We start from the raw sequence: 16,751 nt of genomic DNA, 5'->3' as shown, positions 1-16,751 counted from the left end.
CCAAACCGCTGCGCCACCCAGGGATCCCATGCATCACATATTCTTATTTATTTTTGTTGTTGCTTCTGTTCTTTCTACAACACTTGAAAAATATAAAAACCATTCTTAGCTTTAGAGTCCTAAGAAAACACTATGGGACAGATTTGACTTGGATGTAGTTTGCCAATCCTTACTATAATGAGATAGCACAAAGGAGTCTAGGATGTGATGTGTGACATAATTGTTTTGTATCCTAACTGTAGTGGTGGTTACACAGATCTATAAATGTGTTAGAACTCATAGAAGTGTATATACACAAAAATGTCAGTAATACTGTGTGCTAATTAAAAAAAAAAAAAGACCCCAGTAACCTAATCTGTACATCTCTGTCACAAGAGAGATCAAAGACTGCCTTTTCCCTAAGGAATAGAGATCAAGGAATCTTTTTTAAAATATGGTTTCTACCTATTCTATTCATAAAATTATTTACTATAGTATTTCCCTCTGTTAAAATGGCACCCTTGTTTGAATGTGATACTGAATTCAATTGTAACTCATTAGGCTATGATGATGACAACTGTTTCTTTAAGGACAGGAAAGGCACATGTTGATTATTCTCTATTACAGAGAAATAAGTGTATTTAGCACTTACAATAATGTCCAGTTTATTAGCTGAGCAATGAACATTGAAGGTCAAAGCAGTATGTGAGTTTCAGCCTGCAAACAGCAATTCAAGCCTAATTGTTTTTTTAATAAGGTGGCTTTGTAAGCACCAGAAATGATAACTTGTGTTTTAGAGAATATGCCCTTTCTTAGCTTTCCCAAACTGGAGAAGAGAATCTGAGATTTACTTGAATGCTCTGGAGAAGAGGGTCACTGTACCACTTTCCACAGGCCTTGGTTACTGTCAGATAGAAGACTCAGCATATTGTATTTAGAAAAATCCAGAGAACTGACTTCTGTGGTCTAGCCAAATGAATAAATTTTTAATGCTTCCCTAAAAATAGTCTTTAAGAAAATAAAAATATTTAATCTTTAGTAGTGATTCTTATGGTGGTAGGTTATATACCTCGAGGTCAGTGATACTTTCAGAAATTCTATGACTTAATACAAGAATCGCTGGCCTGGTGAGCCCTTTGAAAAACAGTATAAAATCTTTCATCTAGGTAGTCCTTCAAACTATATTTATCAAGTATATACTTCAGGTAATCATATGATATATGACAGATATCTTTTCCTACATTTTACTCTAGACACAAAAAAATTTCAAAGGTAAGCATAAAACATGAAGCACAAAAGGACAAAAGCAAAAATGAATTATTGGGACTTCATCAGGATAAAAAGTGTTTGCACAGCAAAGGAAACAGTCAACAAAACTAAAAGGCAACCTATGGAATGGGAGAAGATATTTTCAAATGACTTATCAGATAAAGAGCTAGTATCCAAAATTTATAAACAACTTATCAAACTTTACACCCAAAAAACAAAAAATTCAGTCAAGAAATGAGAAGACATGAACAGATATTTCTCCAAAGAAGACATCCAAATAGCCAATAGACACATGAAAAAATGCTCAACATCAACTTGGCATAAAGGAAATACAAATCAAAACCACAATGACCTCACACCTGTCAGAATGGCTGAATGAACAACTCCAGAAACAGCAGATATTGAGTAGGATGCAGACAAGGGGAAATGCTCTCATACTGTTGGTGGGTATGGCAAACTGGTGCAGCCACTGTGGAAATAGTATGGAGGTTCCTCAAAAAGTTAAGTATAGAACTACCCTATGACCCAGCAATTGCACTATTAGGTATTTATCCAAAGGATACAAAAATAGTGATTTGAGGGGGCACATGCACCCCAATGTTTATAGCAGCAATGTTAACAATAAACTATGGAAAAACCCCAGATGTCCATTGACAGATGAATGGATAAAGATGTGGTGCAGGCGTGCGCACACACACACACACACACTGGGATATTACTCAGCCATCAAAAGAATGAAATCTTGCCATTTGCAATGCCATGGGTGGAATTAGAGGGTATTATGCTAAGTGAAATAAGTCAGTCGGAGAAAGACAAATACCATATGATTTCACTCATGTGGAATTTAAGAAACAAAACAAATGAACATAGGGGAAGGGAAGGAAAAATGAAATAAGATAAAAACAGGGAGGCAAACCATAAGAGACTCTTAATTCTAGGGAACAAACTGAGGGTTACTGGAGGGGAGGTCAGTGGGAGGATGGGGTAACTGGGTGATAGGCCTTAAGGAGGGCACTTGATGTGATAAGCACTGAGTATTATATGCACCTGATGAATCACTAAATTCTACTCTTGAAACTAATAATACACTATATGTTAACTAAATTGAGTTTAAATAAAAAATTTTTAAAAAGAGAACCCCCTTTTTGCTATTCCTTAATAGTCACATACACCTCTTCCCGCTCATGCCACAAACTCTAACCCCTGGCAAACACTAACTTGTTCTCCATCTCTATAATTTTGTTAGTAGAGAATGTAATGTGAATAGAATCATACGATATGTGACCTTTTAAAAATGTGTTTTGTTAAAAGAAAAAAAAAGGCTTTTGTTCACTCATTATAATGCCCTTGGAATTCATTCAAGCTGTTGAAAGCACCAATAGTTACTTCTTTTTATTGCTGAGTTGTATTCTGTGGCACAGATGTACCAGTGGTTTAACCATTCACCTGTGAAAGACATCTGGGTTGTTTCCAATTTTAGGCTACTATAAATAAAACTGCTAGAACAATCATGTATAGGTTTTGATGCCAACATAATTTTTATTCCATTGGGATGAATGCTCTAGAGTATGATTGCTGGGCCATATGGTAAGTTTATGTTTAGTTTTTAAAGAAAATGCCAAATTGTTTTCCAGAGTAGCTGTACCATTTGACATTCCACCAGCAACGAATAAGAGAGTCAGTTTCTCTACATCCTCGTCAGCACTTGGTATTGTCATTACTTTTATCCCAGTTTGAGATATATTGACATGTAACAATATATGAGTTTAAGGTGTGCAATAGAATGATTTGATATATGTATATACAGGCTTCCTCTGCTTCCAAAAAATAGGGTATTCTTTTCTTTTTTTTAATTTTTTTATTGGAGTTCAATTTGCCAACATATAGCATAACACCCAGTGCTCATCCCGCCAAGTGCCCCCATCAGTGCCCATCACCCAGTCATCCCAACCCCCCGCCCACCTCCCTTTCCACTACCCCTTGTTTGTTTCCCAGAGTTAGGGGTTTCTTATGTTTTCTCACCAAAACTAGGGTATTCCTATGAAAGTTTTCATAAGCTGAAATGGCATAAAACAAACCAATTACCATTAATTTATCTGGAAAAAACTTTTTTTTAAGATTTTATTTATTTATTCATGAGAGGCACAGAGAGAGAGAGGCAGAGACACCGGCAGAGGGAAAAGCAGGCTCCATGCAGGGAGTCCGACATGGGACTCGATCCCAGGTCTCTAGGATCAGCTCCTGGGCTGAAGGCGGTGCTAAACTGCTGAGCCACCTGGGCTGCCCTATTTATCTGGAAAAATTTTGAATGTTCTCAGCTCCCCCAAAATCACCCCTCTTAGGCTTATCTGAAACCTTAGGACACATCTTGCTAACAAAATGCACAAATTCTGTTAATTTGTTAAAACACAGATGCTCATAGATGCAGTTGAAAGCTCTGGTGGCTAGATGCTGAGATGCCTATTGTAGTTCTGGGGGAAGAAGGTTGGTGGGGCTGCTCTCCCTGCTCTTGGGGTACATGCTGCCCCTCTCTCTCTTTTTTAGAGATTTATTTATTTTATTGAAGGAGAGAGAGAGCGAGCACACGTGCACGCATGAGCAGGAGGGGCAGAGGGGGAGACAGAAACTCAAGCAAATTGTGTGCTGAGTGTGGAGCCCGATGCAGGGCTTGATCCCATGACCCTGACTGAGATCAAGACCTGAGAGGAAACCAAGAGTTGGAAGCTCAACTGACTCTGCCACCCAGGCAACCAAAGGTGCCCACTGCCTTTTTAATCGCTCTCTGCAAAACAAACACCAAATGCTATTTTCACTTTTCATCTTTTTTTGTAAAAGCAAAAAAACTCTGGGTTTCTTTTGGTTAGCAAAAATAGGCACTGATGTAAGTTTCTTGTAAAAGCAAAGTGGTATAATGTGAACTTTTAAAATGCAGGGGATACCTGTGCTGCTAAATAATAACCACAATAAGTTTAGTTAACATTCCCCATTTATTCATCTGGTCATACCACAGAAGTCAATTCTGCATATATTATATGATCTGCCTTACACGTAGAGCCTAAAAAACCAAACTTACAGAAACAGAGATCAGATTTGTGGTTGCCAGAAGAGGGGGTTAGGTGATGAGAGAATTGGGTGATGGTGATCAAAACGTATAAACTTCCAGTTTATGGAAGCTCTGGGGATGTACTATTCAAAATGGTGACTACTGTTAATAATATAGTATTGAATATATGAAAATTGCTAAGAGACTATGGGGTGCCTGGTGGCACACAGTTGGTTGAGTATCCAACTCTTGGTTTTGGCTGAGGTGGTAATCTCACGATCATGACATGGACTCTGCTTGGGACTCTCTCTTCCTCTGCCCCTCCCCCCCATTCCTTTGTGGATATACATGCTCTCTCTCCCTCTCTTAAATAAATAAGTGAATTAATGAATGAGAGAGTTGCTAAGATAGGTCCCAAAAGTCCACATAAGATAAAGAAAATTTTGTAACTATATGATGTGACCTCTTATTTTTCTTCCCTTCATTCTGTTAGCCACACTTGTCTTCTTGTAATTCACTCAACACATCAGACAAACTCCTATCTCAAAGTTTTGGCATTTCTTCTTCCCTCTACCTAGAATGCTCTTTCCCCAGATAGTCTCACTTCCTTTGGAAATTACTTAATGTTATTTTCTTATTCATCTCCACATCACCACCACCATCACTCTTGCCCAAGACATCCTATCCCCCTTCCTGGCTTTATTTTCTTCTCCATAGCACTTAGCACTACTGATATAGTTCTATATTCTGTAAGTTTACTTATTCAGAATATCTATATTCTGTAAGTTTACTTATTTATCCTGTCTTTATCTGTTTTTCCGACCACAATATAATCGCATGAAGGTATGAATTTTATGTTTTGTTTTCTCTTCAGTCTCAGTGAGTAGAGCCCACTCTGGCACATTGTAGGTGCTCAACAAGTATTTTATTTTATTTATTTTTATTTTTTATTTTTTTAATTGGAGTTCAATTTGCCAACATATAGCATATCATATCACCCAGTGCTCATCCCGTCAAGTGCCCCCCTCAGTGCCTGTCACCCAGTCACCCCATCCCCCGCCCACCTCCCTTTCCACTACCTCTTGTTCGTTTCCCAGAGTTAGGAGTCTCTCATATTCTGTCACCCTCTGATATTTCCCATTCATTTTCTCTCCTTTCCCCTTTAAACCCTTTCACTATGTTTTATATTCCCCAAATGAATGAGACCATATAATGTTTGTCCTTCTCCAATTGACTTATTTCACTCAGCATAATACCCTCCAGTTCCATCCACGTTGAAGCAAATGGTGGGTATTTGTTGTTTCTAATGGCTGAGTAATATTCCATTCAACAAGTATTTTAAATGAATTATGTTGCCTGCTCTAATTTTTTTAAAGATTTGTTTATTTATTTATTTATTTATTCATGAGAGAGAGAGAGAGAGAGAGAGGGAGAGACAGAGAGAGAGAGAGAGAGAGAGAGAGGGAGAGACAGAGAGAGAGAGAGAGAGAGAGAGAGGCAGACACACAGGCCAAGAGAGAAGCAGGCTCCTTGCCAGGACCCCAATGTGGGGACTCCATCCCGGGACTCCAGGATCATGCTCTGGGCCAAAGGCAGGCGCTAAACTGCTGAGCCACCCAGGGATCCCCATGTTGCCTACTCTAATTGTGGTTCAACCAAGAACTATTGGTTGACTAGTATGCTTTAAGGACTATAGTTGCTGGTCACTGGGCAAGTATTTTCTACAACCTATTTCTTCCACATCCTTCAATCACATTTTTCACTATATCAATAGTTATAATTCTATTTTATTTTTTTTTAAATTTTTATTTATTTATGATAGTCACAGAGAGAGAGAGAGGCAGAGACACAGGCAGAGGGAGAAGCAGGCTCCGTGCACCGGGAGCCCGACGTGGGATTCGATCCCGGGTCTCCAGGATCGCGCCCTGGGCCAAAGGCAGGCGCCAAACCGCTGCGCCACCCAGGGATCCCTATAATTCTAAATAATAAAAGATAATTTTGTCTGTCAGATCTCCATTCAATACATATACAGGAATTGTGAATATAGGCTCCTCCTTCTTCTTCAGACTACAGATCTTAATGAGCTAGGATTTTGTTAGTTTTTTTCTTCTTTCTTCTGGCAATTTTTCTGTGATTCCTTTTCCTTCCTGGGTCATTTATCATCTTCTCCTATTCTTTGCCCTAAAAAATTTAGCAGACTGGTTGATATCCAGGAAAACTTTTCATCTTTTACTTTGATCTCTTTTTCAGTATTATGTCAATTTTAAACAGCCTTAATTAGAAAAAAATATGTCTTAGATACATGTAGTATTAGACATACAGTTTTATTCATCAAGCTGTGCTTACTATAAAGCTCCCTCCATTGACAACATGTATAAATTGCATTGGTAGGGTGAAGAAGAAAACAGGAGAGGCTTCTGGAACTAGCATCTGTGTTCCTCAAATATCAGAATTACTTGATGGTATTTAATGAGGCACTTGCCCATTAATTTTAACTTGGTTTTTTAAATTCTTTGGACATCATCACTCTATATTTTTAATTTTCTAGAGTAAAACCTTTAATTATTCTTCTTATAATTTTAAAGCATAACCAGTCATTATGGCATTTAATGGGAATGTGCTAGGCAGTTGGAAAAATATTTGAAACTAGATTGATTTAAAAATTAAGATTTGTGGGATGCCTGGGTGGCTCAGTGGTTGAACATCTGCCTTTGGCTTGGGTCATGGTCCTGGGGTCCTGGGATGGAATCCTACATCACGCTCCCCATCCCTCTGTCTATGTCTCTGCCTCTCTGCGTCTCTCATGAATAAATAAATAAAATCTTAAAAAAAATTTAAGATTTGCTTTCAAATGTATGCACATTAAAATATTTTGAAAGTATGTGTGTTTCATTCTATAGCTCCTACATAAAATATAGTGACTAGAGAAATACATCTCTTACTTTTTACTATGAAGGCTCAGTATTCAAGATAAATGCTTTTTGTTAATCTTTCCTGTTTTTGATTATTTGTAATTCTTAAGAAATTACTCTCAGCTAATGAACTGGAATTATATTTCCATACTTGGGCATACTAGGAATTTTTTAAGGTTAAAATGCATGATTTTAAGCATCTGGGTAATTTAAGACAAAAGTATAAAGTTATTTGTGGAGAAATTTAAAATGTTACACAATGGCTGAAACAAAATTCTTAGGATAAGAATAGTGTGTGTGGAGGTGGGTTTGAAATATCCAAAGTCCAACATTTTGCTTTTTAAAAATGGAAATTCCCTGTTTTAGTCACTGAGAATTCTAATCACAGAGCATACCAGATTTAAAAATATTTATTTCAAAATTTGAATTTATATATTTGTCTCTTTATAAAACATCTTATGGTGCAATCAAAGGCATAGTCATTTGGTTTAAAAGTATTTATCTAGAGTCTCTAGGTTACTTTTCCTGCTTTCAAATTTGTTGGACTTTAACTTACTGAGTAATCATTTACACTTAGGTCATGAGTATTTATTTTACTTGTCTACTGATGGCACATGGGAATAAAATCCATTTTCAATATCTCCCTCCTTGAACTGAGAAAATACTATAATAACAAGCCTCATTATTCCACTATGATAAAAAAAACTCCAAAATCTTTGTTTGAAGGATTTAAATAACATCTGTTGCAATACCAAAGCACCATCTCATTAACCGCCTTTCTTCTCTACTCATAACTACCTGTGTAAAATGTAACTCCAAGCTCCCTAAGGTAACTTAATTTTCATTAAAATATTTTTTAAAAGAAATTAGTAAGTTGAAGTACTAGAGGAGAAGGCTGTCACTTTTTTTTGTTGATTACTCCCTGTCCATTCCCAATTATTTCTGCCACCTGGTGCATAGAAGATATGGTCCAACAAAAGGGATTATCTCTCTCTCAAACACACACACACACACACATCTGTCATAGTCCTGGTCCCAGGAGTTGACATACTTTACTTTTGTTCTTTGGTTTGTCACATTCAAGTTATTTAGCTGCTAGCTTTCTTTTTAAATAGGAGTTATTTGTACAACAAAACAAGATGATAAATTATCCCTCCCACCAGAAAACAAAACAGCAAGTGGGGACAAACTAGTGACAACAGCAATAACTACAGTATTACCTTATATGCAGAAGGAAGCAACAGGGCCTCTCACTGACCTGAGAATAAAAAAAAATAATGAACAGGTACTCACTGAAAGCTCATAGAGCCAACATGAGGAGAGGAGCTAAAATTGTAAAGGATTTAATATTTCAATGGTAAGTGAGTACCATGGGTCTGTAAAAAGGTCTAAGAGTGCTAAAACAGAAAAAAAAAAGTGCTAAAACAGTCTGGCTAATACACATGAACTCTTAGAACTAATCAGCTAATGCATCCTTTAAGGATAAATATCTATACTGAGGAGATCATGCTGGTGAATCTAAATTGAACAGGATAGTGACAGTAGAGACAAAAAATCCCAGAAATTAAACCACCATAGTTTCTGACACTTCACATAAACAGCAGGAAAGAGCCCTAGTCATAAATTTACAAAATCTGTATCTCCCTTCTAAAAGGTCAGGCAAATTAATACACTTGAAAATGAAAAGCAAAATATAATAAAGAACAGAAGCCACCCAATCATCTTGAGAGGTACAGAAGAAAGCATTTGACATTCATAATACAAACTCTCAAGAAACCTAGAATAGAGGGGAAAATCCTCAACCTGATAAAGACATGTACAAAATCCCTGCAATTAACATGATAATTACTGATAAGAGACTGAATGGATGTTACTTCTTAAGATTGGGAGCAAAGCAAGGATGCCCATTCCTGCCACTTCACTGTTGCTACTTCAACATTGTACTGAAGGTTCTGGCCAGTGCAATCAGGCAAGGAAAATGAAAGCCATACGGATTGTAAAGGAAGAAGATAAACAGTCTTTATTTGCAAATGACATGATCCTGCATTAGAAAATTGTAAGGAGGGATCCCTGGGTGGCGCAGCGGTTTAGCGCCTGCCTTTGGCCCAGGGCGCGATCCTAGAGACCCAGGATCGAATCCCACGTCAGGCTCCCGGTGCATGGAGCCTGCTTCTCCCTCTGCCTGTGTCTCTGCCTCTCTCTCTCATTCTGTGTGACTATCATAAATAAATTAAAAAAAAAAAAGAAAATTGTAAGGAATTCACGCACAAAAACTATTAGAATTAATAAGTAAGTTCAGAAAAATCTCAGGATGCAAAATCAGTATATGAAAATCAATTGTACCACTATTTATAAACAATAAACAATTCGATAAGAAAATAATACCATTAACAATAGCATTAAAAAGGATAAAAATACTTAGAAATAAATTTAACAAAATAAATACAAAACAAGTACCTGAAAATTTAAAAACACTGATGAGGGAAATTAAATATTTAAATAAGTGGAGAGCCATCTCATGTCATCCCCAAATTGATCTATACATTAATATAATCCCTACCAAAATTCCAACAAATTTTTCTGTGTATGTGGAAATTGATAAGCTGGCTGTTGGGAGACAATTCTCCATGGATATTCCACAGTTCTGCACAGTGTAGGTCTTCTGAGCAAAGAACATGTTTGAATAGCAAAGACCTTGGAAGCTAGAGACTGAGAGATGTCTCCCTAAGAGATATTTGCTTACATTCCAAGGTAATAAATCTAGACACCTTTCCCTCCCCTTCCCAGAGAAGATTTCTTTACATTCCAGAGTAAAGATGAAGTCACTCTCTCCCAAAAGAGAAGAACGGGTAGATGTGCCATCAAACCTTACATGAGCTTAGAGTCTCATAATTTTGAGGGTCTATTCCTATAGCGAAACCCACTGCATATGCAGGTAAACATCTGACCCTCATTTGTGTTGCCCTGTGGAGAACTGTGGCATGGAGAATTGATGCAAAATGCTACTCTGGATGCTGTTTTTACCAGGAGTAATATATCATCTGTGTCTCTGACAGAGGGATCTGATGTCTTCTTGTCAGTATATACATGTGAAACTGTGACAAACTTAGTTGGAAAGTAGGGTAAAATCTCAGGCCCTTCACAGTTTTTGACTTAATACTGATCCTAAAATTAAATGGAACAGATCTAGAATATACCCCCACTCCAAACCTTGAAAATGAAAAACAAAGTTGCAGGACTTTCACTTCCCAATTTCAAAACTTATTATACACTGTAGTTATAATATAGTATATGCTGACACAAAGACAGACATAAATCAAAGGAAAAGATCTAAGAATCTAGAAATAAACTTTTACATTTATGGTCAATTGATTTTTGACAAAGGTGCCAAGGTATTTCAGTGGGGGAAAGGATAGCCTTTTCAACAAATGGTGCTGGGAAAATTGGAGATACACACACACACTACACTCATACGTTAATTCAAAATGAATCAAAGACCTATGTGTAAAAGCTAACATTATAAAACCTGTAATAGAAAGCAGGTGAAAATCTTAAGCACCCTGGTTAGGAAAAGATTTCTTAGATATGACCCCAAAAGTATGACCCATAAAAAGGGTCATACTTTATTGGATTAATAAATCCAAGGTCATCAAGATTCAAAACTTTTGAACTTTGAAGCTCAAAACACCACTAAGAAATACTAGTAAACACCTTAAAAAAACACGAAGAAAAGCCATAGACTGAGAGAAAATATTTGCAAATCACATTTCATTTTCACATAAATCACATAAAGGACTTGTATATCCAGAACTTATATACCTCATTGATAAGAAAACAAACCAATTTTATAAATGGATGAAAAGCTGGACTTGTTCCCTATACCTAACCAGTACAGTCTGCTTATAATGATTAAGTAGGATCCAGAGTTTCACAAAATAATACCCAAAATATTCATCACACAATAAAAAATGACTCATTATACCAAACCCAGGACAATAGCCTCAGATGCCAACACAGATGACTCATACTGGAATTATCTGACAAGGATTTTAAAGCATCAATCCTAAAAATGTTTCAATGAGCAATTATGAACACTCCTGAAATAAATGAAATAGAAATTCTTAGCAAAAAAATATGTTTATAAAGAACCAAAAAAATTATAAAACTGAAAAGTCTAATTACTGAAATAAAAAAACTCATTGGATAGGTTCAACAGTATTGGAGAAAATAGAGGAAAGAATCAGAGAACTCAAAGACAAATCAATAGACATTACACAATCTCAACAACAGGGAGCGCTTACATTTAGGTCTTTTTTTGTTTGTTTGTTTACTGTTTTAGGAATATTTTTTATTAAAGCAACAATTTTAAGATCCAAATTACATTTCCTTTCTCAGTTATCAATTCTGTTATTTAAAACAGAAGTGACATTCTGAGCTATTTCATAGTAAAGAATTAAAAAATTTAAGAAAGAAATGCTTTAAATTTTTATACTTTGCTGAACTGCTGGGGAGAAGGTAGTCTTTGATACATTTTGAGTTAATGTTTGTATGGTGTGAGGTATCTATCCAAATTCATTCTTTTGCATATGGATATCCAGTTTTCCCAGCATCATTTGTTGAAATGGCCAGTTGATTTTTGACAGAGGTCCAAAAGCAATTCAAGAAAGGTAGGACAACTTTTTCAACAAATTGTGCTGGAATATACAGGCATCCATACAGGTGAAAAAAGAAGAAAATATAAGCCTTGACCTAAAACATCATACCATACAAAAGTTTTATTCTTTTAATACAAAAGTTAATTCTAAATGAATTATGGATTTACATGTAAAATGTAGAACTGTGAAACTTTTAGTAGAAAATAGAACATCTTCGGGACTCAAATTAGGTGAAGAGTTCTTTAAAATGACACTAAAAGCACTACTCATAAAAGAAAATAGATTAGATTTCATCAAAATTAAAAGCTTTTATGTTGTGAAGTTCTCTACTAAGAGGATGAAAAGATGAGCAACAGTGTGGTCAAAATATTTGCAAAGCACATTTTCAGCAAAAGCTTTCTTTGTAGAGTAAGTAATGAACTCTCAAAAGTTAACAGAAAAGAATCCAATTGTAAAATGAGCAAAAGACACGAACAAACATTTCACCCAGGAAGAGATGTGGATGGCGATTAAGTACCTGAAAAGATGTTTAATGTCATTCATTATTTCAAGAAATACAAATCTAAACCATAAGGAGATATCACTACAAACTTACTAGAACAGCAAAAAGAAAATATATTGATGATACCAAATGCTGGGGAGGACATAGAGAAGCTAGATCACTCATACACTAGTGGTGAGAATATAAACTGGTGTGGCCACTCTAGAAACTAATTTGGCAGTGTGTCAGTTTTCTAGTGTTGCCATAACAAATTACCACACACTTGTCAGCTTAAACAACAGTTTATTCTTTCACATATTTGAGGGCCAGAACTCTAAAATCAAGGTGTCAGCAAAGCCATGCTCTCTCTGAAGACCATAGAGAAGGAAGAATCCTTCCTTGCCTCTTCCTAGCTTTTGGAGGCTTCCAGTGATTCTTTTTTTTTTTTTTAATTTTTATTTATTTATGATAGTCACAGAGAGAGAGAGAGAGGCAGAGACACAGGCAGAGGGAGAAGCAGGCTCCATGCACCGGGAGCCCGATGTGGGATTCGATCCCGGGTCTCCAGGATGGCGCCCTGGGCCAAAGGCAGGCGCCAAACCGCTCCGCCACCCAGGGATCCCTCCAGTGATTCTTAATATTCCTTGGCTTAATGTTCCTTGGCATGACTTCAATCTCTGCCTCCATCATCACATGACCTTCTTCCCTCTGTGTATCTCTCTATATAAATCTCACTCTGCTTTGTCTTTTTTTTGAAAGATTTTATTTGTTTACTTGAGAGACAGTGTGTGAGTGAGTAGTAGTTTGGGGGGAGGGAGGGACAGAGGGAGGGAGAGAGGGAAACTCAAGCAAACTCTGCACCAAACAGGAAAACTGATGAGGGGTCTATCACACAACACTGAGATCATGACCTGAGCCAAACGCTTAACCAACTGAGTCACCCAGGTGCCCCTCCCCTCCTTTCTCCTATTCCTCAAATGTCTTTGGATTTAGAGTCCACTCTAATCCAGTATGATCACATCTTAACTTGATTACATCTTGATGAATGTGTTGACTTTAAAATACTCTAACTCCAGTCTCCCCTTCCAATTTTAGATGTCTTTGCCAATATTTTAATTCCATCTTATTTTAAATACACCCAAATTAATCATTATTGTCATCTTTGTTGTTTTTTAGATTGTCAGTGACTATCTGGGTCACAACTGGCATGGCTGGTCAAGGCTGGCAAACAGGCAGCTGCTTACCAGGCTAGTGAGCTAGGGCTGACAAGCAGGGAGTTGCCTCTTTGGGTGCTGGGGAAATCTACTAGGCAAGGGGGTGCCACTGGGTCTCCTGTACAGTGCTAGCAAGGGTGCTACCTACTTGGAATCTGGTGTAAACTGCTGAAAGAAGGGCACCACTTGGTCTCTTGCACACTACTGGCAGTTGCATGACAGATTCAGGAAAAGAAAATACCCCAGACCAGAAAGATAAGCTCTTGCCTCTGCTATGCTCTGAACTTTTCCTCCAGCCCCCTCACCTGACAAAGCCTAACATTATACTACATGGCCAAGGAGAAATGTTTACAAGGTCTAGTATCACAAAGCAGGGCAAAGAAGGGTATATTTAAAGCTTAGAGGCCATAAGCTGATAAACGGTACATCAGGTTCTTCAGGAGGTATCACTGGACCAGGACTAATTTTTTACATTAACTGTATAGTTTGGGATTACCAAACCATGTGGAGAGTTATTTGGAATTTGGAATTCAAACCCAGAAGAGGCATATTGTTAGAATTTTGATTTTTCAGGGAGACTCTCTCCCCTCAAAACTTCCCATATAGCATTGTCTGCTCATAAAGGGGCCCTTAATCCTATGTGGCAGGTAACTATATAGCCATAATAGTATTTATACAAAAATCCTTATGTTTTAGCACTAAAAAAACTGTGCCACAGATTAATTCAGGTAACTGAAACTTATCTAGAACCCCTCACCGCTAACAATGTGAAATTCATTACATGGAACAAAAATTCATGAACAGAATAATAGAGCATCTGAAAAAAATACAAGCGCAAAACAGAACCACCATGAAAGAAAGTTAGTCAACTTCCCAAATGGAAGAAATAGTTAAAACAGCCAACTAAAGATGACTTAAATTTTTTTAAAAGATTTTATTTATTCTTGAGGGACAGAGAGAGAGAGAGGGAGAAAGAGAGGCAGAGACATAGGCAGAGGGAGACACAGGCTCCGTGCAGGGAGCCCAATGTGGGACTTGATCCCAGGACTACCAGAATCATGCCCTGGGCTGAAGGCAGGCGCTAAACCGCTGAGCGATCCAGGCATCCCAAGAAGACTTTAAAATTAAGTATAGTATCCTGGAGATATTCTATAAAAAAGTACATGAGAGAAAAGATATAACTAGAGCTTTTAGAAATAAAATATATATGATCATTAAAATAAAAAACTCAAGAAAGGGGCTAAAAAGAATGACAAACATGCCTAGGAATGATATTAAAAATATATACTGACTAGTATGGCACAGTTATCCAACAATCAAAATATATGCCTCAGGGCAGCCCCGGTGGTGCAGCGGTTAGGCGCCACCTGCAGCCTGGGGTGTGATCCTGGGGACCCGGGATCGAGTCCCACATCAGGCTCCCTGCATGGAGCCTGCTTCTTCCTCTGCCTGTGTCTCTGCCTCTCTCTGTGTGTGTCTATGAATAAATAGATAAAATCTTTAAAAAAAATATGCCTCAGAATAGTATGCCCTAGCAATGTAAATTGGCTTAATTTCAGCCTTAAACACAGATGAAGATTGAGCCAGACAATTTTTTCAGAATATAATGCATAGGGGCAAAAAAGGGAAAAGATACATCAAGGGATATGGAAAATAGATTCAAAAGTTTAAATATTTACATGATCATGATTCATGGTAAAACAGAGATAGTGAGGGGCACCTGGATGGTTCAGTCAGTTAAGTATCTGACTTTTGATCTCAGAGTTGTGAGTTCAAGCCTGTGTTGGGCTCCATGCTCCGCATGGATCCTAGTGAAAAAAAAAAAAAAACAAAAAAAACCCAAACACCCAAAAAACCCCACAGAGATAGTGAGAGGGAAGGAATAAAGAAGTAATGAATGAGATATTATCAGAGCTCAAGATGTCAATCTTAAAAAAAAAAAAGATGTCAATCTTTAGGCCCCTAGTTCCCATTACACACACATATAGATTTTTAAAAAATCCTCCACCTACAGGGACCCCTGGGTGGCTCAGCAGTTAAGTGTCTGCCTTCGGCTCGGGTCATGATCTTGGAGTCTCGGGATCGAGTCCCATGTCAGGCTATCTGCGGGGAGCCTGCCTCTCTCTCTGTGTCTCTGATGAATAAATAAATAAAATCTTAAAAAAAAAATCCGGGATCCCTGGGTGGCGCAGCGGTTTGGCGCCTGCCTTTGGCCCAGGGCGCGATCCTGGCGACCCGGGATCGAATCCCATGTCGGGCTCCCGATGCATGGAGGCTGCTTCTCCCTCTGCCCGTGTCTCTCTCGCTGTGACTATCATAAATAAAAAAAAAATTAAAAAAAAAAATCCTCCACCTACATACATTATGGTGAAAATTGAGGTCTTATAATTTAAAGAAAATCCTAAAAAGCATTCAGAGAAAAATCAACTGGTTACCTGTACAGAACTGAGAATAAAATTGGCAACCATGGATGCTATAAGACAATATCTTGAAAGTTCTGAGGGAAAACATTTTGATCCTAGAATTTCATAACAAGCCTCACTACCATTCAACCTTGAGAGCTCAATGAAACATTTCTGTTTAACACCTCTAAATTGTTTTTCCCAGGCCCTGACAATAGCAAAATTTCTCAGTGTTCAGATATGTAAACTATTTTTGAAAGAATTATTTGAAAATGTACTTTGTCAAAATAAAAATGAATCAAAAAGAAAAAAGAAGATAAATCTAAGTCATTGCTGCATACTGCAAAAAAAAAAATCAACAGTCCAAATAAATTCCCAGGTGATTTCTATATGTGAGGAGCACAGGTAGCAGAGGGAACTGAATGCATGTTAAGGTTCTTTTTTTTTTTTTTTCATGTTAAGGTTCTTGTTTTGTTGGGGGTAGAGTATGGAGTTAGAGAAAAAGATATAGGTATTTATTGATGGTACATGTTTATGAAAAATACATTTAAATAATGTAACAGGAATGAAACAAACAGAAGTACTCGGTAAATTTTTTGTAGCACTACTTTACATTATGGCCTATTAGGTAGGTCCATCTGAAAATGGTCCCTTGATTCTTAGCATCTTTAATCTCAATTTGATGAAGGGCTATTGGAAAAATAAATAATAGCTAAGATTTCTTGAGCAATTACTTTGTGCCAACACTATTTTAAGTACCTTATCTATATTATCTCATTTAAGCCTAATAAAAATA

General features: G+C 37.2%; 1 protein-coding gene across 1 annotated transcript in view; it reads right to left on the bottom strand.

Annotated features, from left to right (window-relative positions):
• The window catches only part of USP9X (ubiquitin specific peptidase 9 X-linked), a 483,762-nt gene that overhangs the window by 446,454 nt on the left and 20,557 nt on the right, over positions 1-16,751 (bottom strand). The window lies entirely within an intron of this gene.

Source organism: Nyctereutes procyonoides, unplaced genomic scaffold, assembly GCF_905146905.1.
Source record: "Nyctereutes procyonoides isolate TBG_1078 unplaced genomic scaffold, NYPRO_anot_genome, whole genome shotgun sequence".
Taxonomy (NCBI): Eukaryota; Metazoa; Chordata; class Mammalia; order Carnivora; family Canidae; genus Nyctereutes; species Nyctereutes procyonoides.
The sequence above is the reverse complement of the archived record's forward strand: the minus strand, read 5'-3'. Positions and strand labels throughout refer to the sequence as shown.